The 25775-nt window shown below is 40.3% G+C and overlaps 1 long non-coding RNA gene across 11 annotated transcripts; it reads right to left on the reverse strand.

Annotated features, from left to right (window-relative positions):
* Positions 1-195: 195 nt before the first annotated feature.
* Positions 196-25775, reverse strand: LOC309637554. 11 transcript variants are annotated; one of them, XR_014250638.1, is made up of 7 exons: positions 23970-25775; positions 13355-13445; positions 12611-12717; positions 11697-12079; positions 10991-11054; positions 6566-6652; positions 196-341 (listed from the first exon to the last, which is right to left on the reverse strand). It is a non-coding gene; the product is annotated as an uncharacterized lncRNA (long non-coding RNA). The 11 variants fall into 11 exon arrangements; XR_014250639.1 differs by having other exon boundaries at positions 6566-9192; XR_014250641.1 differs by having other exon boundaries at positions 10991-11117.

The raw sequence follows: 25775 nt of genomic DNA on the forward strand, positions 1-25775 counted from the left end.
CCCTTTGACTTGCGGGGTCTGATGCTAACTCCAGGTATATAGTGTTAGAATTGAATTGAATTGTTGAACACCCACTTGGTGTCTGAAGAGTTGGAGAATTGGTTAGTGTGAGGAAAATATCCATACATTGGGTGTTAGAAGTACCATGAGTAAAAAAAATTCAGAGGCTGCCATAACAAAATACTATAGACTGAGTGGCTTGAACAACAGAAATTTATTTTCTCACAGTTCTGGAGACCAGAAACCCAAGATCAAGGTGCCATCAGGATTCGTTTCTGGTGAAGCCTCTCTTCCTGGCTTGCAGATAGCTGCCTTTTTGCTGTGTCTTCACATGGCCTTTCCTTACTGTGTACAAGGAGAGAGAGAAATCTCTGGTGTCTCTTCCTTTTCTTATAAGAACACAAATTCTATCAGATTATGACCTCATTTAACCTCCCTAAAGGCCCTATCTCCAAATACAGTCATATTAGGATTAGGGCTTCAACTGTGAATTTGGGAAGGGACACAATTCAGTCCATAGCAGATGGGTGATCAGAGAAGGCCTTTCAGAGGAGGTGACATTTCCACTGAGACCTAAAGGCTCTTGGAGCTTGTTATGGGATAAGCCAGAGGACGGTCAACATACAGAGAAGAAATATGTGCAGAGATATAAGGTGCATTTGTTATACTGTTTGAGAATACTGAGTTATGATGCAGAAGAAAAGAAAAAGCAAATAGGATAAATGAAACTCATAAGATATGTTAAGTTTAGATAAGTAGTTAGTGGGTAGAGCATGTGTGTTAAATGTAAGTAGAAAGGAATTAAAAGACCAAGAGTAATAGTTGAGAGGCACTAAGTATACATAAGGCACATAAGCACTAAATAAATATTCATGACAAATTAAATATATACGAGATATTTAATGTCCAGGATACACTAAATATACATGAGCACTTAATATTTATGAGGTCTTAATCCAGCCACTCATTGGTAATAACTGTTCTGGTCCATGTGTCTTCTGCCCAAAACATGAAAACTCATAGCTGTTCAGCAGGGTAATTGGCAAGCTACAGCTATTGGCCAGGTGTACTTGTCCCTGCATCTTTCTGGTAGAACAAGTGTGTACCACTGGCCCAGGGCACCTTCTGTCTGTGGGCCCTCTTTTTTTTTTTTTTAATTTTTATTTATTTTTATATTTATTTTTAGCTGTGTTGTGTCTTCGTTTTTGTGCGAGGGCTTTCTCTAGTTGTGGCGAGCGGGGGCCACTCTTCATCGCGGTGCGCAGACCTCTCACTATCGCGGCCTCTCTTGTTGCGGAGCACAGGCTCCAGACGCGCAGGCTCAGCAATTGTGGCTCACGGGCCTAGCTGCTCCGTGGCATGTGGGATCTTCGAGCCCAGACCAGGGCTCGAACCCATGTCCCCTGCATTGGCAGGCAGATTCTCAACCACTGCGCCACCAGGGAAGCCCTGTGGGTCCTCTTGATTGGACCTCAACTCTGGTCTGTCAGCAGAGAAGGCTGACACAGCAAAGAGATGGAGGATATACAAGCATTACATAACCCAGGATTTGAGCAGTGTGATCCTTCCACCATTCATGCAACCTTTCCTAATAATGTGTTAACTCTTTTCCCTTGCTCTGTGCTGTGTGTTTTAAATTAATTTAATAAACTATGTGATTCAAGCATTTTAGTTTGATCTGTAAGTTCCCATACAACAAAAGGCCTTAAAATGGGAAAAACTCAATGTGTTCTAGAGCTGCATTGCCCAGTATGGTAGCCACTAGCTACGTTTGGCTATTTAAATTTAAATTAATTAGAATTAAGTAAAATTAAAAATTCATTTCCTCAATTGCACTAGCCATATTTCAGGTGCTCAATAACTGTGTGTGGTTGGTGGACACCAAGAGATGACTGGACAGTGCAGAAGAACATTTCCGTTAGCAAGGAAAGTTCTGTTGGGCAGTAATATTTTCGAAACTTAGAGAAGGCCAATGTGGCTGCAGGGTGTTGCTGAGGAGAGTGACAAAAGATGAGTTTGAGGGGAAGGAGTTATTGACATCATGCAGGGACTTGTGGACCATGGTAAAGAGTTTGGATTTTAGTCCAAATACAATACACATAATTTGGTTTATATTTCAAGAAGATTCCTTTGGGTATTGACTGGAGAACGGGTTAGAAGATGTGCAGAAATGAGTTAACATAGTAGGCCTGAGTGCTGTCTTTTGAAAGTCTGGCTTACAGGATTGGTCCTTGGCAGATGTCTGGAAACTCGAGTTTTGGGAGGGTTCCCATCACCCCATTGATAAGATTGGCTCACTTTGCCTTAACTGGTTGTATAAACAATGTGCTGTATGTTGAACACCTGCTTTCCTTTGAGGAATCTGGGATTTTGGTACCTGCTAGGCAGAACATGTCTATGTGATTTGCACCCAATCTGTGGATGCTGAGGTTTTCTTTTTTAAAATTTTATATTTATTTATTTTCTTTAGTTTTTTGGGCTGTATTGGGTCTTAGTTGCGGCACGCAGGATTCTTCGTTGAGGCGTGCGGACCTTTTGTTGTGGCCCACGGGCTTCTCTCTCGTTGTGGCGCGTGGGCTCTGTAGTTTGCGGCACGTGGACTCTCTCATTGAGGCCCATGAGCTCAGTAGTTGTGGCACGCGGGCTTAGTTGCCCCATGGCATGTGGAATCTTAGTTCCCCCACCAGGGATCAAACCCACGTCCCCTGCATTGGAAGGCAGATTCTTTACCACTGGACCACCAGGGAAGTCCCTGGATGCTGAGTTTTAAACAAACTTCCCTGGTTGGGAACATTTTACACGTGCTGTCACAACTTATTGCCAGGAGAATTAAGCACATCCTGTGTGACTCTAGTGGGAGAAGACTCTTGGAAGCTTGGGCCTGGTTTTTCCTGGACTTTGCCCCCTGTGCCTTTTCCCGTTGCTGACTTTGTTTTGAACCCTTTTTCTGTAGTATTTCATAGCCATGAGTATGATTATATGTTTTCTGAGTCCTATTAAGTCTTCCTAGCAAATCATTGAACACGGGAGGTGGTCGTGGGGACCTCTGACACAGAGGAGGAGGAGATAACAATGAAGTGGAAAAACCATTTAAGAACCAATTTCAATCATCCATCCAAGTGAGAGATAATAATGACTTGACTAGAATGGCACCTGCCTGGCTAATGTTAATGATCAGTCTTCAGGTGCTCCTTGCCCCTTGAGGCATACATAAATGCTGGCAATTATGGAATCCAGAAAAATTGAACCAAGAGCTTTGGCCTTGGTTCATCATGGTACCTTGGAGATATTCACTCCAAGCCCTCATTTTCCATTTGAATCTCAGCAGCTCTTACTGAGGGCATCTACCCTCTCTAGACCACTGGAATTTTAACTGTAGATCCTAAGGCTAAATGTGCTTAGTGTTGAGAGCCCGGGCTTCCATACTCACCTTCTTCAGTGGGTTTGCACCTCCCATGACAGAACTGTATGGGATCAAGACTCATGTCTCTATTAGTTATATACTTATATATTCTCTTACAGTAATTGCTACAGTTTTACATGGGTAAGATTTTTCTTCCAAGCTAAACTGTTTGTTTTATAATTTACACTTTTGTAGGCCTCACTTTGCTGAGCATAAAGAATGCAATAAATATTGTTGATAGGTACAAAAAGGAGAATATACAGTTTCTGCCTAAAGAAATTTACAACTGGCCAAGGAAGTACAACCGAGAAGGAGAGGCCCAGATATGACCATGAATCAAGGAAGAGTAATAGGACTGGAAACGAGAAAAGGAAGTACTATAGGCGCTCTAAAAGAATAAGATTAGATCTTGCTGAGGGTTCAGAAAAGGATACATAAAGATAGACTCATTAAAGAATGCCTTTGAAGTCTTGAACTCCTTTAAGAGAGAAAAGAGATTTTTCGTTTTGATTTTCTACTTTTTTGAAAGAAGGATTTTAAGATCTAAAACAGCACTGTTGGGGGTGGATGCAGAAGTCTGGAAAACATTTTATTCTCTCTCTTGATCCCTCTTCATTAAGATTCAGACTTTGTTTAAATTTTATTTGCAAGAGGTATCATTTTATTTGCAAGAGGTATCATCTAGTAATAAATGATAATAGATATTAACCTTTCTATTAACATCTAATGTTAATAGATATTAACATTTAATATCTATTAATGTGCATTCAAACTGTGTAATTTCATTTCATAATAGTTATGCAACTAGTGCTGCCATTCTTTCACCCATTCTGCTCAACTTTCATGTCAGTGGTAGAAGGCCTTGATGTAGACTGTAGCAATAGAGGTAGACCAGCAAACTGCAGGCACCATGTGCCTATTTCAGCACTTGTCCCTGCCCCCAAACTCCCAGACCCTAGAGAATGTTATTATAAAGTCATGTTAGGTACTTTTCCAACAGGACTGACTATGAAACAAGCTGTCCTGATATAAGACATTGATGAAGAGGAGCACAGTGACTTCAAAGAAGCATCAGATGCAGGAAAAATATTCTCTTTTATTGCATAAGAAAATACTAAAAAGCAGAAAAATAAACATTAAATTATTTGATAGAAACATTTATATTTCATTTGTATGTTAAGACTGATAACTTGTAAAAAAGAAATTCTGGAATGCTATTTACATAGTTTTGTAAAAGAGGTATCAGAGCAGCACTTGTATGAGATCTCTTGCAAAAATAGCACTCTCTAACAATAGGATCATAACTAAAATTACTGTATTTCAAATAACCCAGTGCAGGGCTGGATGAGGGAATGGAGTCAAAGCTGGAAAAAGGTTTCAATACCAAGAAGGGGGAGCTATTAAAGCTGCATTTGTTTTTGCAGCCAGGAGTTTTCTGATGGTTCTCTGATTGTTGGTATGTATCATATATTAGTTGAAAAAGTGGTTTGCAGTGCCCTTCCCCTAAAGAGTCAGATTCAGTAGATGTAGGTAGGATGGGGTATCTGCATTTTTAACAAACTCTCTAGGTTATTCAGATGCAGGTGATATGAGGATTGTACCTTGAGAAACACTGAACATTCAAAGCATTGCTGCTTCAGATTTTCTATACAGAAGGTAGAGTGTGGAAAGCTCTCCAGTTGCAAAGCGTGGCTAGGGGGACTTGTCCAGAAGTTTGTTTAGAAAGCAAACACTCTGTATGGTTTTTTGGTTTGTTTTTTTTAAAATAAATTTATTTATTTATTTTTGGCTGCACTGGGTCTTTGTTGCTGCGCGTGGGCTTTCTTTAGTTGCAGCAAGCGGGGGCTACTCTTTGTTGCGGAGCACGGGCTCTAGGTGCGCAGGCTTCAGTAGTTGTGGCTCACGGGCTTTAGAACACAGCCTCAGTAGGTGTGGCGCACGGGCTTAGCTGCTCCACGGCATGTGGGATCTTCCCGGACCAGGGCTCGAACCCGTGTCCCCTGCATTGGCAGGCGGATTCTTAACCACTGCACCACTGCACCACCAGGGAAGCCCTCTCTGTATGTTTATTTGAGGTGATGAGGGGCTCCTGGGGGACACTGGTGCATCCATTGGTTAAGGGATACTTACGTGTAGTGCTTCTTTTTTTTTTTTTAATTAATTAATTAATTTATTTATTTATGGCTGTGTTGGGTCTTCGTTTCTGTGCGAGGGCTTTCTCTAGTTGCGGCAAGTGGGGGCCACTCTTCATCGCGGTGTGCGGGCCTCTCACTATCGCGGCCTCTCTTGTTGCGGAGCACAGGCTCCAGACGCGCAGGCTCAGCAATTGTGGCTCACGGGCCTAGTTGCTCCGCGGCATGTGGGATCTTCCCAGACCAGGGCTCGAACCTGTGTCCCCTGCATTGGCAGGCAGATTCTCAACCACTGCGCCACCAGGGAAGCCCACGTGTAGTGCTTCTTAAACATTAATGTACACACAGATCACCAGGGATCTTGTTGAAATGCAGATTCTAATTCAGGTGGGTCCTGAAAATTCTGTATTTCTAAGAAGCTCTCAGGTGATGCCAGTGCTACTGGTCCCAGGACCGCACTTTGGATGGCAAGATTTTAAATGAGAGTGGGGTTATGTCGTGGAGAAAGATATGGTCAGAAATTGCCTGTGAAGTGGAAAACCAAGACATGAAATACAGCCACAGTCTGAAGAAGACAATCCAAAGGGTGAGCAAATTAGAATCATGAAAGGGGAAATAACTAAGAGTGAATCACCAAGGTTCTGGCTCTCAGCCTTCTGTTTCTCCACATGGAGGATGTTTGGTGTCTGCATGAAAAGAGGGGATCATAAATAAGGTCACAGGCCAGGTCCTATCAGACAAAAAGGTCCAGCAAAGTTTCTTAAAGAAACACACTGTTTTCTCTGATTAACAAACACACCTCCCACAAGCCAGAAAATGAAACTTTGCTACACAGGATAACTGATTATCACCACAGAAGTTTCAAAAACCAAGATCTTATCATATCTTCCTTGGCTGAAAATCCTGGATGGTTCCCCACTGTTAGGGAAAAACCCGTACTTCTGAGCCTTGAATTCAGTTCCCTCCACATTCATGCCTACATTTACAACACTAGCTCTTACCAATATTTAGTTTTTAGTGCAGGTCACACCTCCCTACAGGGTATTTCCTACTTGTAAGCCTCTGCTTCAGTCAGTTCTTTGCTGGAATACCCTTTTTCTAATATAGTCTTCAAAGACTAGTATAAATATAATAATAATGATGATACAGCAACAATCTGTGTTTACATAGTCCTTCCTATTCGATAGGCATTATATTATCTGAATGAACCCTCACTCCGATTCTGAAAGATATGATTGTCCATTCATTTATTCAGCAAATATTTATTGAGCCCCTAATGTGTGCTAGGTACTCTCTAGGCACTGAAAACCTAAATAGAAATAGACAAGTCCTTCCTTCAACAGGCTTATATTCCAGTTTTAAGAGATAATGAAATAAACTTACTCTATGTCAGTGATAAGTGCTGTGGAGAAAAATGAAGCAGGCTCTGGGGATAATGATAAAGGTAATTGAGCAGATACCTGCATGGAGATAACTGTTATCCTGAGGATAACGCAAAAGGCACGCTTGACATGTTTTGGCAAGGGGAGTGTGACTGAAGAAGAGGATGGTTGGAACTGAGGTCAGAGAAGTGGGGGAGGTGGTGCTAAGTCATATAAGAGGGCTTTCTAGGTTAGTCTAAGAATTTTGCCTTTTCCTTAAAGTTAGATGAAAGCCATCATCCTTTTCAAAAGAAAATTGATGACGGGAACAAGGGCAGAATCAAGGAGACCTATTAGGAGGCTACTGCAAAGATCCAGGTGAGACATGGTGGAGACTTGGCCCAAGGTAGAAGCAGGGGAGGTGGAGAGAAGTGGTCAGATTCTCAATCTATTCTGAAGGTTCAGGAGGCAGAATATGAGTGGCAGTGAGAGAATGAGGGAAGCTAAAGACATAAATTTTCTGGTCTCTACAACTGGCAGGATGGAGTTGCTATTTGTTGTTATCTTATAGATAGGTAAAGAATTTGAGGTTTCAGGAGGTTAAGTAACTCCTCCACAGTCAACTGTCTAGTTCTCTGTTATAGGTTTATATGGAGAGGTTGAGTGGTTGTTCCTTTTCCCCATCTCCTCAAGAAAATAGCCTTTACTAGTATAAAGACAACACTAAGGCTGGGGAGGGCTTGTGGAATTTTAGGATTTCCAAGTATCTCCCTCTCTCAGAGACCCGGAAAAGAACAGACCCAGGTTGGGATGGCTGCAGGATGCCTGGGAGACGGGTCACTAAGCACTGAGACCCTGAAAGCAGCTTTAAAAGTGTTGGGGGGCTGCTTCCCTGCCTAGAATGGAGAAGACCTCTGGAGAGGATTGTCTCTGGCCAGACAAAGGAGGATCAACAGCATAACCCCAATCCAGTTTCCTAGGGCCACTCAAACCCTGGAGGTCATATATAATTCATTGTAGCGGGGAAAAGAATCCCAGAAATAACTCTTGTCCACCGTGATGAGTGGGGACTCTGAGCCATATTTTTTTTTTGTCTGTTTCCATTTTTGGTTTTTTTTTGGCCGCACTGTGCGGCATGTGGGATCTTAGTTCCCTGAACTGGGATCAAACCTGTTCCCCCTGCAGTGGAAGCACGGGGTCTTAACCACTGGACTGCCAGGAAAGTCCCGAGCCATGTTTTATTTGAATGAACAAATAAATAAATACATAAATAAATAATAAGGGGACTTCCCTGGCAGTCCATTGGTTGGGACTTTGCCTTCCAATGCAGGGGGTGCGGGTTTGATCCCTGGTCGGGGAGCTGGGATCCCACATGTCTCAGGGCCAAAAGACCAAAACATGAAACAGAAGCAATATTGTAACAAATTCAGTAAAGACTTTAAAAATGGTCCACATCAAATAATCTTTAAAAATAATAATAATAAATAAAAGAAAGAAAGAAATATGACAGGGATGTTTACCATGGTATTGCTAATTAAAAGAAAGCCTTGGGAACAACCCAAATGTTCAACAGTGTGGGAATGGTTGGTTAAGTTACGGTATTTATATAGAGCGTAATACTACGCATCTGTTTAGAAAGCTGGAACCAGATCTATATTTATGGAAATGGAAAGGTGTCCACAACGTGTTGCAAAATGAAAGGATCAGTTTACAGAACGGTATGATTCTGTGTAGGTCACGCTATGGGCATACATATGCATACACAAATATATGTATGAAGAGATGGTTGGAAGCAAGTTCACAAAATTTTAACAATGCTTATCTGTGGCTGGTGAGATTTATGTAATTTAGTTTATTTCCTGCTTTTCTGGATCAATTGAATTTTTTTAAATGAGCATGTCTCAATTATGTAATCAAAAGAACTTTTTCATCTTAGAAAAAAATCTGTTACCTAAGATTTTTTTTTTAATTAATTTATTTATTTTATTTACTTATTTTTGGCTGCGTTGGGTCTTCGTTGCTGCGTGCTGGCTTTCTCTAGTTATGGCGAGCGGGGTCTACTGTTCGTTGCTGTGCGCCGGCTTCTCATTGCGGTGGCTTTTCTTGTTGTGGAGCATGGGCTCTAGGCACGCGGGCTTCCGTAGTTGTGGCTCTAGAGCGCAGGCTCCGTAGTTGTGGCGCATGGGCTTTGTTGCTCCGCGGCATGTGGGAACTTCCCGGACCAGGGCTTGAACCCGTGTTCCCTGAATTGGCAGGCGGATTCTTAACCACTGCGCCACCAGGGAAGCCCTATTACCTAGGATTTTGCAGATTTACCTTTAATTATGCTGTAAAACTGTTTTATCTAAAGCTAAATTTAAAATATTCATTAGACATTTTGCTCCTTAGAAAATTTTTATTGAGCCTCAATTTTCATCAATTAGATGTTGAAAAAGTTAAGTACATTAAGTGGTGTCTCCAGATGCTAACCACTAAGCACTCAGCTCCATTTACTTATTTTTAACATTACTTTCCTTGGGCTTTCTTGCTAACAAAAATTAAGTGGTAATTATTTTTTAAAACCGCAGTTATTTCCACAAATAAGATGACATGAAGTCCACTGATATTAATTTTTACTGAGGCAGAAATAGTTTTGAAACAACCAAAAGAAAAAGTCCTGTTCAAAATCTGGGATTTTAGCACATTTATTACAGTGATCTTTCTTCTCAATTTGATTACAAAACTATATGACCTGGCAAGTTACTTTTTCTTTAATCCTTGAAATGCTAGTGCTATGGACACTGCATTTATCTATGTGATCTTTCTAAATATATACCTCTTGGATAAGTAGATCAGGTCAAATCAGGTGAATTGGTTGAATTCCAAGTCTTGGAGCATTGACTACTAGGCCATACTTAGGTGTTAGAGGTGAAAATCACTGTATTAGTTACAAAACAATTTCAAAGAATTAGACAGCTATTGACAGTGAATCAAGAATGAATGCCTGTAAAATATTCAATTAAAAAAGTCAAGAATTCTGCTACACCTGTTATATAGTCAGTAAAGGGAGAGGTTTTATTTTCTATTGTTTACAAAAAGCAGGAAGAGGAGAAAGGGGAAAAAAGGAGGAAGTAGAAGATCATGAAACTGACACAAATTTACTGGAAAATAGGTGAAGAAAACGGAAGCAAAATTTAATTCAGAAAATTTTTAAATCAGTGATATTGAAATGGGGCATAGATCATAAGATGTTATACATGATGGAAAATGTAGATCTAAAAAAGGAAACTTTGGGGGAGGGAAATAATTTTTTAGACTCTTCCCTCTCCTTCAATCTCTATACTTAATTAGTCACCAGATTCTGCTGATGGTTGAATCCCCAGCAAAACTGGAAGATACTACAAAAGGGCCTTCCACCTATACCTGGTTCTGACTTCATTCCATTGATCCTATCCCAGGTTTTTACTGTAAATCTTATTTCTAAATGGCTTTGCTATCAATGAAAGATAAATCTAAAACTCTAAATTGTAGTTTGATTTCATTTCACCCATGGAATTACTTCCCTTTTAATAAGGGATGCTTATATGAAAAAGCCTTCAAAACTTCTGTCCATCTTTAGCCTGACTTCATTCCCTCTTGGGTTCCAAGCCAGACCAGTGTTTCTAGTTGTCCACTGTACATGTTTACCTTGGTGTCCTACACACCACTCAAACTCACCCCTTCAAAACTTGCTCCTCAGGACTTCCCTGGTGGTCCAGTGGTTAAGAATTCACCTTCCAATGCAAGGGATGCGGGTTCGATCCCTAAGCCCATGCGTCACAGCTACTGAGCCTGCATGGCACAACTAGAGAGAAGCCCATGTGCCACAACAAAGAGCCCGCATGCCGCAGCTAAGACCCGTCGCAGCCGAATAAATAAATAAATAAATAAATAAATAAATAAATAAATAAATATTTTTTAAAAACTTGCTCCTCCTCCTGGATCCCACATATTCCCTTTTCCTCCTCCCTCATATTCTGAAAATTATACCTCCTAATAGCCCTCTGAATCCATTCCCCCCACCCCGCTCTGTTCACACTGCTAAGACCTTAATTCAGACACTAATCATTTCTTACCTGGACTTGCAATTATTTCTAAATGGTCTTTCTGCCTCCAATCATCCTCCATTTGGCCATCATTCTAAAATATACAATTGATCATGTCAGTTGCCTGCTTAAAAATTCTTTAGTGGCTCCTCATTGCCTTCAGGATAAAAAAACAAATACATGAACATGGCATTTAAGGTCCTTTTTGAGCTTGTTCCTGTCTACTCCTGTAATCTTTCTCTACCTCATTCTTTAAACATACTGCACCCCAGTCATGCTGAACTAACTGCTGTTTTTTCAAACAAGCCATGCCCTCTTACTTCTGGCCCTATAGTCAAGCTGTTCCTTCAGCCTGAAATGATTCCCCTTTCTCCACTTTACCTCCACCTGCAAGCTCCTACTCATCTTTGAAGACACAACCCATGTCCTCTTTTTATCTGAGGACTTGGCTGATCTATTTCGGCAGAGTTTCACATAGACGTTTATTCCATAGAATCTATAGTATAGTGTTTTATTTATTGATGCATAACAAATCATCCCAAGACTTAGTAGTTTAAAACAATAATAAACACTTATTATCTCTCATAGTTTCTATGGGCTGGGAATATGGGAGCCACTTGGCTAGGTAGTTCTGGATAGGGTGTTCTCATGAGGCTCAGTCAAATGTCAGCTGGGGCTGCAGTCATCTGAAGGCTTGAATGGGGCTGGAAGATCCACCTTCAATGACTTAACTCACTTGGCTGGCAAGTTGGTCCTGGATGGTGGTAGAGGCCTCAGTTCCTCCTCTTGTGGGCCTTTCCACAGAGCAGCTTAAGAGTCTTCATGAGGACTTCTCTGGCGGTCCAGTGGTTAAGACTCTGCGCTTCCAATGCAGGTGGGCAAGGGTTCCATCCCTGGTTGGGGAACTCAGATCTCGCATGCCGCGTGGCATAGCCAAAAATAAATAAATAAATAAGAGTCTTCATGAGATGACTGCTGGCCTACCCCAAAGCAAGCAATTCAAGGGACCAAAGCAGAAGTTGCAAGTCTTTTACAACTTACCCTTGGAAGTCAACCACTGTAACCTCTGCCATACACTGTTGTTCACATAGACTAGCCCTGATTCATTGAAGAAGAAGACTATATAAAGACATAAATACAAAAAAGCAAGGATCTCTGGGAACCATCTTGGAGACTGGTTATGGCATATAGAGTAACAGATACAGTACATCCTATCTCACTAGCCAGTGACTACAAAATATGATCATACTTACTTTTATTGTTCAAATATGATGGCATAAGCCCTCATGGCCTATTTCCTGGAAAAGGCAACCTCCTTCTCTCCCATATTTCTTTTTTTTTTTCTTCTTCTGTATTTCTGACATAGCTTTTGTGTTCTCAGAAACAGTCCCTCCTGTACTTCTGCCCCAGCTTTCTGGACCTGCTGCAGCCTTACTATCTCTCACCTTTATGAGAACAGTGGGCACCACTGTTTTGCACAGATGACTGTCACCATTGCTTCTACCATTGACTTTAGGAAGTGCTTGATATTCTTCCAAGAAAGTAGAACAAGCTCAAGAGCACAACTGAGGCCAGGGTGTGACAGTTAACAAGTCTTTTCAGAAGGCTTGGGAATACCAGAAAAGAAGTGTAATAGACAGGGTAACTTACACTGCTATTAGTAGTGGCTACTCTGAGAGGTCCACAGTCTGAACATCCTCAGAATGGTACAAACCTAGGTCCTCTGGAAACTCTACCACCACCAGATGCCCTATGTCCTACAAAAGACAAAGTACAGCACAATCTGTCATCAGTCTAATTCCTAAGGTCTGGGATTTTCAGTCTGGGATTTTAACACCACAGGTAGAACTCAACCATCCACGCCAGGGCATGCTGGGCCAAGCACTCTCCATTTCTTGTTCACAGCCTATCCTCCAGCACTAGCTGAAGAGAATAAGCCTGTGCACTCTCCCAGCATTCCTTTCCATCCCACTTCTATGATCCTCACAAACAAAGAATAATCCAAAGAATAGTCCTCTCAACTCTGCAAAGATAGGCAGTAATGCATAAGCATAGGATAGTCCAAATCCACACTTAGGGAAAAACATTTTCGTATAGAAATCTTAATCTATCGAAGCCTAAAACTACTAAGAGACATCTTGTTAACAGCCTGAAGCATCTACGTTTGCTTTACCTTAATTATTTCAGGCCTTCCCCAAGACTAGACCTGGGTAGATTGCTTTATATTTACATAGCCCAAGAGATGATTTCAGGGTGTTTCCCAGCACTAAGGAAGAGTTAGTACCATGGGGAAATTGGATCCTTTGCTTTTAGAAGGTAGTATTTCCAGCTGCTTTACTCATCAAGGTTAAAAAATAAAATCCTGGCTTCAGCCAGCCTGGTTATATCACTTGCCGTAATTACTTCCGGGAAAGCATGTCTCCTCTTCATTAGAGAGCCCAGAGGTCAGACAGCAAAAATAGGAGCTGAAGGGAATAAGTAGTGCCTGGAGATAGAAAATAATGTCAGGCAGATTGTCATATAGAAACAGTGGGCTGCCATGAAAAGACAAAAAAGATTTTGGAGCCTGGCAAATGTAGGTCCACGTTATGGTGGATGCTTCCCTTATGGTGGGGTAACTCAGACTTAACTTCTCTGAGCCTTGTAAATGATGTAAAATGATGGTAACAATCTCTACCTCACAGATTTGAGGGTTAAATGAAAAAAATATAGAATCCAGCCCTGGCAAGCAGGCTACGCTCCAGCTACAGCACTGGATGGTAGGAATAGAGTGGTGAGCAGATAAAAATGAGTCACTGTCTTCACTGAGATTCCAGTCCAGAAGGGAAGACAGGCATTAAACAAAGAACTACCTAATTACAATTGTGATGACTGCTATGACAAAGAAGCACAGGGTAACATAAGAGAAGACTTGACCTAATTTAGGCTGGCAGGGAATGTGGTCTTAAGGTAGTGATGCCAAAGGTGGGGAGTCTGGGTTAGGGAGAACATGTCGGGTTTCAGTCAGAGCATTGTAGGCTGCTGGAAGGTGCTCAATAAATGGGAGCTGCTATAATAATTACTATTATTATCATTATTATTAATTCAGTAAATATTTATTGAGTATCTACCATGTGTACCGTGCTACTATGCATACTGAGGGTACACTAAATGTGTGAATTTGAGCAAATATCTTAACCTCTTTGAGCCTCATTATGTTCATCTGTAAAATGGGGATATTAAGACTGCCTCTTTAGTCTGTCTTTGAGGATTCAATGAAATAGTGTATATAAAGTGTTTAACATAGTGCCTGGCAAAAAGAGAAGATAATGTATGTTAGTAATTATTATTACTGCTCATTAGTCAGGGCCAGCTACATAATTTGCGGGGCCCATTGTAAAATGAAAGTACAGGGCCCCTTGTTTAAAAAGTAATAAGAATTTCAAGACAGCAACAGCAGAGCATTGAACCAACTTCGTGACCCTGTGTGACTGCATAGTTAACACGGTCATAAGACAGCCCTGTCACTAATTATATCATATATATAGATTTAAATAGCTTAACTATCCGAGAAGTTTGAATTGGGAGGGTGGGGGATGCAACTTCTAGAACTTAATCTGTTGAATTTAGTTTATAAGAATGAAATATAAGCATATTCAACATATCAGTATATCAATAGATGATCGGTGATTACATTTTCCTCAACATTTTATTATGAAAAATGTTAAAGTGCAAAATTATAAGAATTTTATAATGACCATATATATATATACACATCACCTAGATTCTACAATTAACATTTTATTATATTTGCTTTATTATGTATTTATTCATCTATCCATTCCTCAAACCATCCGTTAATCTATCTTGTTTTTGGTGCATTTCAAAGTAAATTCCAGATATCAATATCACTTACTAAAATCCAATTTGTTTTTTTTTCCTTCTGATGTAAAATTGACATACAGAGGAATGCACAAATCTTGGCTAAATTTGTTGAGTTTTGACAAATACATATACCTCTGTGACCCAAACCTTTAAAACATAATCCATCACCCTAAAAGTTTCCTTCATACCTTTTCCCAGTTTATCTCCATCCCCAGCTTCCCCAAGAGACAACTACTGTTCTGATTTTTTTTTTCTGGAGCTTAAATTTTTCAAAAGTACTTGATAAGTATTTAGCTTCAGTGCTTTCTCAAATGGGTGCATAGAAAATTCAGCAGACTGTAAAATAGGAAAGATAATTCTAGAATAATGTGGTACAATCAAGAAATATATGATGAGTCAAAGAGTAAAACTAGTGAAATCACTTGAATGCTTTTTCTTTTTTATTTATTTATTTATTTATTTATTTATTTATTTATTTATTTATTTATTTATTTTGACCATGCTGCGCGGCTTGCAGGATCTTAGTTCCCCAACCAGGGATCCAACCCAGGCCCTTGGCAGAGAAAGCTCTGAGTCCTAACCACCGGACCACCAGGGAATTCCCAGCTTTTTCTTTTTAATAGTTTCATTTTTTGGTAAAAATGATGACAATGTGTAAAATGTGAATAATATGAAAAAATACAGAGAGGAAAATCACCCATCATGGAGGAATAAACATTTTAAATATTTTGATGACATTTCTCCTAGATATCTATACATATATACATATAGTGATCTATGGATGACATTTGATAAAAATGAGATCATACACATGTAAGATCTGTTTCTATATCTTAACAAAATGCTGTACTGGGTTACAACATGAGTACGTTTTACATGCTGATTTATGATACCAAAATGCCCTCCAAAAAGGAGGCACCAATTTATATCCACTGACTGTCTAAGTTTTAAATTCTTAAGAATGGAAAATAAATGTTTGTTTTATATTTTTTCCTTTAGGGTAGAAAAGAGGGAAACACATGAAGGGCTAATAAGTGCCTCTAAAAGCACAGCAAATCAATCCAGTTGAACTCAATTCAATAAACAATTACTAAGCAAAGATAAGAATAGCTGCTGGGAACAGAAAGATAAGTCATGAACCCAATATGCAGAATACTCATACCCTAACAGGACAGTTTCTTGACTACAGTGATTTATCCTCACTTGAGCCTACATGATGAGGGAGGATCAGAAGGATCTACTCCTGAAGGGGCACTGAGTCCTCCATTAAATTTGGTACAAAACTCCAAAGATGTAAGTGAAAATCAAGCCTCCCTCCTGTCCTTCTTCCCCAGATTCTTACCCCAACCCATTGTTCCCCTCTCCAGAGTTTTCCACTGTTACTGATTTCCTGTATCTCTTCCCAGAAAATGCTCTGCATATACAGACATATGCTGAGCAGGCAAAAACATTAATTGTCCACTCATTGCTTACTCCTTCAAGCAATTTTAAAATACAATTGTATGATACCTACACATAATTGTGCACATTGCTCTAAAATTATACCTTGGAGATTGTTCCATATTTACTCATATGTGGGTGCTTCATTTATTTTTAACTTAGAGATCATTACATAGCCACTCTTAGGGAGCTTCTTCATTCTTTTTTACCATCTACACAGTATTCCATTGCGTGAATGTATTTATTTAACCGGTACACTATTGATGGACCCCTAGGTTGGCCCCAATATTTTGCTAATATGATCCTGCAATGAATACCCTTCTAGATACTGAAATCAATTTTCAATAAGAAGTGATTGTGTGAAGGTAGTAATGTTTGGCTTCAAATCAAGTTAGTAAGTAGTTGGTAGAGACATTTGTTGGGTTATAGATGAATATTTAAAAGTACAAAGCATTAAATATATATGCTGTGTCTGAAGTATGTTCCCCTAAACCACTGTTAAAACAAAAGAAAAGCATAAGAGCCAACAGGAAATCTCCACCCACTTAGTCAGACTCCTCAGGAGCAGTAAATAGACAGGCCTTATCCAGTATCTTCCAGGTTCACAGTGGAGCTTTGTCACACTAGTAGTGAGAACGTATTGTAGAGTCCATGCTTTGGCACTAAGAACTTCCCCTAGAGAGTTCGGATCTAGCAGTATAGACATACAAATAGTCACTTGTCACACAAATAATTCATCAAAAAGCCTTTGGGCAAGCAAGCAGAGGAACAGATTTCCTCTTGCCCTTCCCATTGACTTTTTTTTGGGCTTCATTTTGAAATAATTACACTTAGAGAAGAGTTTCAAGAATAGCTCAAAGAACTCCCACACACTTTTTATTCAAATTCACTACTTTTTAACATTTGGACACTTTTTAACATTTGTAGAACCTTTCTTTACACAGACACACACACGTATGTATATATGTATGTACATGAGTTTTTTTTTCTGGATTATTTGGGAGTAGGTTGTATACATAAGGCCCTTTTACTCCTTAATACTTCAGTGTATATTTCCTAAAAACAGGGATATTCCATTGATTCTGAGAGGAAAGACTGACCTGGCTACTTCCATCTGTTCTTTTTTAGAATCATGGACTTTAACAGCTAGAAGTAACCTGAAGGTGTCTAGTTCACCCCCTTTACACACAGGGAAACCCAGAATTGGCAAAGGAGTCAGCCAAGGTCATATTGCCAATATCTGGGAGGAGATCCTCTCTTCTAGCTCTTTCCTCTCTACAAGCCACTTGGGATCATCTGGTCCAAACCATTCAATAGATTTTATAAATGAGGAAACTATGGCCCAGAGGGGGTTTATGATTTGCCTAAGGTCACACAGGAAGTTACTTGCCTGGATTCCATAGGTAGCTATAGTTCTTTGCTATGGGGCTCAAGGAGAAGACTAATTTTCCTGAATGTGCACTCAGTGAATAAGCTGATGAATGGACATCTAATGCTTTTGCCTGCCCAGCAGTCCTTCCCCCTCCTCCTGGCAACAGCTTTGGGAAACCATCCTTCTTCCATTAGATATAGAGTTAGTGGGACTGTCCTTCAAAGTTCTGCACCCTTCTGGCCATGAAATGGGCATGTAACCCAGCCTAGGTCAATCACCTTCTCTGGGGCATTTGAATCTTGAGGTGAGAGACTCAAGGATTGAAAAAGGTCAAGCTGATAAGGAGGCTGCTTATTGGCTTTTGTTGCTCATCAGCTGTGCTTCCCATCCTGCCTGAGACTTGCTTCTTCAGTGTTTATTTCCATTCTCTGAGCTACCTCATGTCTTTCCAATACTTTCCGTAGGCTTAGGTTGGCCAGGGGTAGTTTCTGTCGTTTGCAAGCACAGGATTCTAACCAATAACAGCTGACTTGAAAAAAATTTTGCTTTCAGAAACACTTGCCGAAACAGAACTGCAACGTAGGTTCCATAGGAAAAAGTTGGCCTTGGGTACACCCTCCCTCAAAGCTTAGTGTGAAAGTGCTTTTCAGGCTTATCGCTCTGCTGTCCAGTCTAACTGATGACATTCCACTTTCACATTCCCTGAGGTGACTGCTCCTTCACAGAGCAACCTTTCTGTTAGTTTGTAGCTCTTAGAAATGTCTCCAGCAAGGGGCCATCGCTTAGTCAGTGGTGATTTTAACTCCATTGCCCCCAGACTGTCCATCTGGGTGGTTAGAGTGGTGAAATACAATCTGACTTGAGCATAATAGCCCAGAGTGGGCTCCCTGCTTGATTGATCCTAGGGCTTGCTGCCAGTAGGAAGTGAAGACACTACTCATTGTCTTTCCTGACAATCTGTTCCTGACCTCCTGAGAGGATTTTTGGAAGGAACTTACACATATGCAGGAACACGTTGGTATCTCCAGAATGACATTCAGACAGTGTAGTCTGAATTTGCATCCAGGAAAAAAAAAGTCTCCAAGAAAACAAAATTATCTTCAAAGAGATTCCCAAGCTCTTGATGAAAACAGCTTTTTCTTCCTTTAAAATTTTGTTTTAATATTCTTTAAAATAATATAATTACATATAATTAATCTTATATATAGTTTAGTATTATAATTGTTAATATTATTACACAGAGCAGTTTAGCTTCTCATTAGCCACTCAAGAACCAGATTTTTGCATTGCCAAACATCCAGTCATTTAACAAATATTTTGGAGTCAACTATGTGCTAGGCACATAGCAAAAACGAACCAACGGGGTCCTTACCCTTTCAGTGCTTAGAGTCCAGAGGGACAACAGACATTAATTAAGATGTTATACTTGTACCCCATTACAGTGTGTTATAAGTGCTATGAAAGACAAGTACAAAGATCTGTGAGAGATTAAGAGTAAATGGTTTTCCTCAAAACAGTTTCCATAATTCCAAGTGAATTTCTTAAAAAGACTAGAGAGCAATCCCTCCCCCTGCCCTATGAGTCTGTAAATGGTCTGTGAATGTATCAGCCCAGCCATGGTCAAAAAAACCATAGAAGATCTAGTCCCCCTTTCAGAGCAAAAGGTAGGGGTTCTGCCTTTATTTTCTCATTGTGTTAGTCATTATTGTTTCCAAAGCCAAATAGAATAAGAAAATAATTCAGTCACAATGTCCTAAAGAGGGCTTCCCTGGTGATGCAGGGTTAAGAGTCCGCCTGCCAATGCAGGGGACACGGGTTCGATCCCTGGTCCAGGAAGATCCCACATGCCATGGAGCAACTGAGCCCGTGCGCCACGACTACTGAGCCTGCGCTCTAGAGCCTGTGAGCCACAACTACTGAAGCCCGTGAGCCACAACTACTGAAGCCCGTATGCTGCAACTACTGAAGCCCACGCACCTAGAGCCCATGCTCTACAACAAGAGAAACCACTGCAATGAGAAGCCTGCACACTGCAACAAAGAGTAGCCCTTGCTCACCACAACTAGAGAAAGCCTGCGTGCAACAATGAAGACCCAATGCAGCCAAAAATAAATTTTTAAAAAATGTCCTAAAGAATAAAAGACTTCCATTTCAAAGGCAAATACAAATGGGGAGATATATTCATTTTCTATTGCTGCTATAATAAATTACCACACATGTAGTGACTTAACGCAAATTTATTACCTTAAAATTCTATAGGTCAGAAGTCCAACTGGGTCTCACTAGGCTAAAATCAAGGCACTGGCCTTTCTGAAGTTTCTAGGAAAGTATCAGTTTCTTTGCCTTTTTCCATCATCTAGAGGCTTCCTTCATTTCTTGGAGGCTTCCTCTATCTTCGAAGTCAGCAACAGGTTGAGTCTTCATGGCACATCTCTCTGATTTACTCGCTGCCTCCCTCTTCCACTTTTAAGGACTCATGTGATTAAAAAGAGATCCACCCAGATAATCCAAGATAAGATCCCCAGCTCAAATTCTGTACCCTTAATTGTACCTGCAAAGTCTCCTTTGCCTTGTGACGTAACATACTCATAGGTTCTGCAGATTAGAATATGGACATCTTTGAGGGGCCATTATTCTGCCTACTACAGAAGGCATGGAAAATGTTGGTAAGGGTGAAAATAAGTAGAGATGCTTCATTCTGTGTGGACAAATAGATACAAGGTGATGCCGTTTTTCTACTTATGGTGGTTATCTCTGGGCAGTGGAATTATGGGTAATTTTTCTTTATACTTCTCTGTTTTCCAAGTTTTCTACATTACAAATAAAATACTTTTTAAAAAAAAACCATTACAGGGCTTCCCTGGTGGCGCAGTGGTTGAGAATCTGCCTGCCAATGCAGGGGACACGGGTTCGAGCCCTGGTCTGGGAGGATCCCACATGCTGCGGAGCAACTAGGCCCGTGAGCCACAATTACTGAGCCTGCGCGTCTGGAGCCTGTGCTCCGCAACAAGAGAGGCCGCGATGGTGAGAGGCCTGCGCACCACGATGAAGAGTGGCCCTCACTTGCCGCAACTAGAGAAAGCCCTCACACAGAAACGAAGACCCAACACAGCCATAAATAAATAAATAAAATTTAAAAAAAAAAAACATTACATTTTAGTTATTTAGGAGAATGTCTGTATTGTTAGGAAGTGCATGTTGAACTATTTCAGAGTAGCATCATGATGTCTGCAGCTCACTGTCAAAAGTTCAGAAAACACACACACACACAGATACATAGATAAGGCAAATATGGCCAAATGGTAACAACTCTTACTCAAAGAGGAGTATATATGTGCGTTCATTGCAACTGTAGTTTTCCTGTACATTTGAAATGTTTTATAATAAAAAGCATAACTTTAATGGACAGAGATTCTGTGTTGATTTTATATTATTCTAATTATCATTTTCAAGAATAACTTCAGAGTCTAAGAGTGAGAAGATAAGTCACAAAATCAAGGCACGTTTTCTTTGGCAACCATCTTTGCCACTGATACCAAATTATATAATTAGATTCCAGGAGCTAGAGAGATGGACCTGACTGGTTTCACTTGAAAAGGTCTCATTTCTGTAGGGATGCTTGTTCGCTGTCAGTAGCCCACTAATTTCTCCTAGCATTTCATGTGTTGTGCTTGTTAACATGCTGGACTTGTACAGAGGAGACTGGGTTCTCAAAGCAGTATGCCCAAGGTGGGACCAGCTCTATAATTTGACAGGCCCAGTACAAAGTAAAAATGAGGGACCTTTCGTTGAGAAAGTATTAAGAATTTCAAGACAGCAGAGTCCTCAAGCCCCATGTAAGGTCACGCATTCATGAAATCAGCCTTACACGAAGCCCAGCAGATTCCCGCAACAGTCCCCTCCCACCAAGCCTCATATGCTGAGCATGCTCGGTGGGAATGGGGCTGGAGGAAGAGCAGGCACTCTAGACTCATTTTACTGCATAGTCTCTTTACTCCATTTCAACCAGTCGTCTTAGGGATGCTTAAGATCAAAGATTCCTGAGAAATCTATGAATTCTCCAAATTATAACCATTCAGTGAGATGCTTTTGACCATTATCTATGACCATGTTGTACAGTTGTAGGAACAATGCATTTATGTGAAACAAAAGCTCTAACGGAGCTTATCAAAAGGAAATACAGGGCTTCCCTGGTGGCGCAGTGGTTGAGAATCTGCCTGCCAATGTAGGGGACACGGGTTCGAGCCCTGGTCTGGGAGGATCCCACATGCCGCGGAGCAACTAGGCCCGTGAGCCCCAACTACTGAGCCTGCGCGTCTGGAGCCTGTGCTCCGCAACAAGAGAGGCCGCGATAGTGAGAGGCCCGCGCACCGCGATGAAGAGTGGCCCCCACTTGCCGCAACTAGAGAAAACCCTCGCACAGAAACGAAGACCCAACACAGCCAAAAATAAAATAAATAAATAATTAATTAATTAAATAATTTTTTTAAAAAAGGAAATACAAATAATTACATTAAAAAACGATGATTTAAAATGTTATAGTCTTGGGACTTCCTTGGTGGCGCAGTGGTTAAGAATCTGCCTGCCAATGCTGGGGACACGGGTTCGAGCCCTGGTCTGGGAAGATCCCACATGCCATGGAACAACTAGGCCTGTGAGCTACAACTACTGAGCCTGCACTCTAGAGCCCAAGAGCCACAACTACTGAGCCCGCATGCCACAACTACTGAAGCCCACACGCCTAGAGCCCATGCTCCGCAACAAGAGAAGCCACTGCAATGAGAAGCCCGCACACCGCAACGAAGAGTAGACCCCGCTCGCCGCAACTAGAGAAAGCCCGTGTGCAGCAACGAAGACCTAACACAGCCAAAAATAAATAAATAAAATAAATAAAATAAAATAAAATAAAATGTTATAGTCTTCCTAGAATAAAGAATATATTTAAAATACTTTTTAAAAACTCACTAGATGAACAAAACCAGCACATAGAAACAGTCTCTGATATTTTAATTGGTAACTAAGTTATTTAAAAACAAACCCAAATATACCAATAAAAATTCAGAAAGAAAATGCCTCATGTGGCTTTCTGACCCATCCCTTTTATTCTTAAGCATTTGCTGCATTCCAGCTAACATTCTTAAATTGATTATAAAAAGCAAGAGAACGCTTCCAGTAATCAAAAAGGGACTTACACAAGAGTGACAAAAATAAATAGAATTTCTTCTCTTCCTTTTCTTTCTCCCCTTGTCCAGGCGTTTTGCTATTGATATAAAGTATTTATCACTTTTAGGAATAAGACTCCTAGTGTTGATTTTCCCATTTCTGATAAATGATATGGTATTTTTTAAAAGGGCATGCCTCATATGGCTTAGAAAAACATCTGGAAGGATATAGCTAATAAATTGTTAATAGTAGCTAGCCCTAGGCTGAGGATTTGTGATGAGGATAGAGAGGATTTTTACTTTCCTTACTGTTGCTTATATGAATATATGCAATGAATATGTATTAGCTTTATCAATCAAAAAAAAAAAAAACACTAAAGAAAATTTTTAAAAAGAAAAGAAAACAAACAACCCAGCACGTACTTTAGATCTAGCATGGTGATTTAGGATCAGTCACTCAATCTCTTTAAGCCTCAGTTTCCTTACCTATAAAATGGGGTTAATACCACACAGATGTCATGAGGAAAATGTGTGGTAAATACACCCTCAAGTGCTCGCTTCAGCAGCACATATACTAAAATTGGAATGATAGAGAAGATTAGCATGGCCCCTGCGCAAGGATGACATGCAAATTCGTGAAGTGTTCCATACTTTTAAGAAACGAAATTGAGTTATTTGTAGTGAGGTGGATGGACCTAGAGTCTGTCATACAGAGTGAAGTAAGTCAGAAAGAGAAAAACAAATACTGTATGCTAACACATACATATGGAATCTAAAAAAAAGAAAATGGTCATGAAGAACCTAGGGGCAGGATGGGAATAAAGACGCAGACCTACCAGAGAATGGACTTGAGGACACGGGGAGGGGGAAGGGTAAGCTGGGACAAAGTGAGAGAGTGGCATGTACATGTATACACTACCAAATGTAAAACCGATAGCTAGTGGGAAGCAGCTGCATAGCACAGGGAGATCAGCTCGGTGCTTTGTGACCACCTAGAGGGGTGGGATAGGGAGGGTGGGAGAGAGGGAGACACAAGAGGGAAGAGATATGGGGATGTGTGTATATGTATAGCTGATTCACTTTGTTATAAAGCAGAAACTAACACACTATTGTAAAGCAATTATGCTCCAATAAAGATGTTAAAAAAAAAATACACCTTCAATAAATGTACCTTCTCTGAGCCTCAGGTTCCTTGCCTGCAAAATGAGGGAGCTGGATTAGTTGTCCATGATCCTTTCGAGAGTTAATCTTCTGATTCCCTCTTTTTATATTCACAGAAAAAAGACTGCTAAATGAAAAATAAATGTCTTTACTTGTCTTCAGGTAATTGTTCTTCTTTTATTTCCTGAAGAACCAGGAAGCCAAAAACCAATGAGCAGTACCTCTGGAATGTCTGGGCAACTCCACCCTGGGCACCTGGGAAATGACAGAGTATTTCCACTCATTAGAATCTCCCTGATGAGGAGAGCTTTCCTTACTGTGAAGAAGATTAAACTTCAGTTTCAAGAAGCTAGTGTGTGCCATTTAAAGTATTATATCCTCTCAATTTTAATCTTTGACTACTCCAGGTTTCCTCTTTAGTTAGTTTACTTATACGTATTTGCAAACCAGATACTCTCCTTAAGCAATTATGCAAGTGTTCCATAATTCATGATATCATATGTCATTGGTTAAAATCCAATTAGATGAGTATCATTTAGGGAGGGTTGCATACTGAATGAGTTTACCGAGTAAACTCTGTAAGTTGAGCTGTCTCTTACACATCTCAAATGCTAATGATTGCCTATCTTTCGTGGTACCAGGGTAATAATTTTACAATTCGTTCTTTGTTTTTCTTAGATTGAAAAGTAGCATGGATCATAGCAGTGGTAATAATGATCAGTTTATTAAAAAAGTAAAAATAATAAAGGAAGAGAAAGCTACCACATTGGGAAATACTATCATTCCAAATTTCTCAAAACATAACATGCTTTTTATTTAATTAAAATATTGTATGGATACAGAATCGTATAGAGGAACACCCACATGGCTTAGCATTCAAAATATCTCATGTATGAGATGTCTAATTTAAGACTTTTCTGTGCCTACTGAATACCAGTGGGTGAAGAACGCCTTCATTGCCATTTTAGCATTTCCAGCACCCTGTGTAGCTTGGTGAGATTCTTTACCCTTCCAGGTTATAGCAGTCCCAGCTTTTCTTTGAAAAAAATGTGAAAAAGCATATTCTATTTAACGTTAATTTTAAGAGATTGTAGTAGAACTGAACATAAAGAGACACTTTTTGTTTCCACATTTATGAACAAGTTTCTCCATATACTAATTAGAGACATTACAACTTGCTCCTTACTGTATGTGGAAGGCTGGAAGAATTCTTTTTTTTTCTTTTAATTAATTTATTTTATTTATTTTTGGCTGTGTTGAGTCTTTATTGCTGCACACAGGCTTTCTCTAGTTGTGGCGAGTGGGGGCTACTCTTCGTTGCGGTGCTCGGGCTTCTCATTGCGGTGGCTCCTCTTGTTGCGGAGCACGGGCTCTAGGCACGCAGGCTTCAGTAGTTGTGGCACACAGGCTCAGCAGTTGTGGTTCGCAGGCTCAGTAGTTGTGGCGCACGGGATTAGTTACTCCGCAGCATGTGGGATCCTCCTGGACCAGGGTTCAAACCCGTGTCCCCTGCATTGGCAGGCGGAATCTTAACCACTGCGCCACCAGGGAAGCCCTGGAAGAATTCTTAACATTAGTAATAATAATAGAAACTAACATTCTCTGAGCATCTATTATTTTCTAGGCATCATTATCTTATTTAATCCTAACATCATTTTATTTAATCCTAACAAGACTCTGTGGGGGTACTATCTACTTTTTTTCAAATGAGGAAATTGAAACTTAGAGAAGCTTAATAATTTATAATTTACAGTGCTTTTAAATGGTGATGTACGTGTGATTCTGAAACCTTGATTTTCATTATTCTACTTTGATC

The sequence above is a fragment of the Balaenoptera physalus genome (assembly GCF_965194825.1).
Source record: "Balaenoptera physalus genome assembly, chromosome: 11".
NCBI classification, from domain to species: Eukaryota; Metazoa; Chordata; class Mammalia; order Artiodactyla; family Balaenopteridae; genus Balaenoptera; species Balaenoptera physalus.